The 1761-nt window shown below is 45.7% G+C and overlaps 1 pseudogene; it reads left to right on the top strand.

Moving 5' to 3' along the window:
* The first annotated feature begins 421 nt into the window (after positions 1–421).
* LOC145717252 (proteasome maturation protein-like) lies at positions 422–1250 on the top strand (annotated as a pseudogene).
* The last annotated feature ends 511 nt before the right edge of the window (positions 1251–1761 follow it).

The following is a 1761-nucleotide window of genomic DNA, read 5'->3' as shown; positions in this document are numbered from 1 at the left end:
GGGCACCCCCGGCGGGTCGTGGGACGTGTGGCTACAGCCCTTTGACAGCACCGCTCTCCCCACTCTGAGGCAGGATTTCCAGAGCTCCAGGCAGAACGTGGACTCCTCTGACCAGAAACCAAACCAAGTGGATCACGAATCCGTCACCGAGGACACGTGCAGAAGTCTGAACGCGCAACTGCCTAGGTATGGAAGGGCCCTTTCCCCTTCCTCTTGGCCGCTGTCATCGAAAACCCGAGAGGCCTCTGCTTCTGTAAACTGAAGGGAAGCATTTCTAAGCGGCATCTTCTTGTCTCCCTAAGTCTTCCAGAACTCAGAAACTTTTGTGAAAAAGCAACTCACAGGAGGCATCCCCAGAAGCGGAAGTTAGCAGCGGGCTGGCTGGTGAGGGGCTGCAAGGGTCTGTCGAAGCGAGCTGAAGATGAACGCCAGAGGCCATGGGCCACAGCTAAGGGACGGTATTCCAGTTACTGAACTCTCAGCAAGCAGATCTTCTGAAAGTCACGATCTTCTTCAAAAAGGCCTTGTGTGAAAAATGAACTTCTGTCCAGTCATCATCTTGAATTATCAGAAAAAAAGTTCCAGCTCAAACAAGATAAAATGAATTTTTCCACTAAAATTACAAATGGAGGGGCACCTGGGTACCCATTTGACCAAATGGTCAAATGTCTGCCTTCAGCTCAGGTCATGATCCCAGGGTCCTGGAATCAAGTTCCGCATCGGGCTCCCTGCTCAGCGGGAAGCCTGCTTCTCCCTCTCCCTCTGCCGCTCCCCCTGCTTGTGCACTCTCTCTCTCAAATAAATAAAATCTTTAAAAATAAATAAATAAATAAAATAAAATTACAAATGGAATTCAAGGCAGAGCAGCAGGCTCAGGGTCTTCCATTTCTTCGGAGCTCAAACCTTTCACTGGGTATTTTCAGGGGTAATGATGAGACTATTGGATGTGAAGATATTCTTTTTTTTTTTTTTTAAAGATTTTATTTATTTATTTGACAGAGAGAGATAGCGAGAGCAGGAACACAAGCAGGGGGAGTGGGAGAGCGAGAAGCAGGCTTCCTGCCGAGCAGGGAGCCCGATGTGGGACTCGATCCCAGGACCCTGGGATCATGACCTGAGCCGAAGGCAGACGCTTAATGACTGAGCCACCCAGGCGCCCTGGATGTGAAGATATTCTTAATGAGCAGTCACAAAGTGAACTAATGGGAGAACCAGACTTGATGGTGGAATATAAACTCAGTTTCCTATAATCTATTGTGCCGTTCATGAAAATACAGGGGCTGCATCTTGTTTATGGTCATCTTTTTACTATAATTTGATGTATACAACATTAAAAGTACTGACCCATGACAACTTTTGCCTAAACAGTATCTGTGATCATTTGAAATTATTTGGGTCTTTGGTTTATGGCCATACGACAACTGAAAGCACTAAAGGGAGATGATTTTAAAACTTCCAATTTATATGAAAACAATAGCATTCTATGTCTTTAAAAAATTGTTGCTGGGTGCCTGGGTGGCTCAGTCGTTAAGCGTCTGCCTTCAGCTCAGGTCATGATCCCAGAGTCCTGGGATCGAGTCCCGCATCGGGCTTCCTGCTCCATAGAGGGCCTGCTTCCCCCTCTCCCACTCCCCCTGCTTGTGTTCCTGCTCTCGCTGTGTCTTTCTCTGTCAAATAAATAAATAAAATCTTTAAAAAAATAAAAAAATATTTAAAAAAAAAATAAAAAATTGTTGCTAATGAGTATTTGAAAACTGTCTG

Source organism: Leptonychotes weddellii, chromosome 15 (genome assembly GCF_054177405.1).
Source record: "Leptonychotes weddellii isolate Sample4059 chromosome 15, ASM5417740v2, whole genome shotgun sequence".
Classification (NCBI taxonomy): Eukaryota; Metazoa; Chordata; class Mammalia; order Carnivora; family Phocidae; genus Leptonychotes; species Leptonychotes weddellii.
The sequence above is the reverse complement of the archived record's forward strand: the minus strand, read 5'-3'. Positions and strand labels throughout refer to the sequence as shown.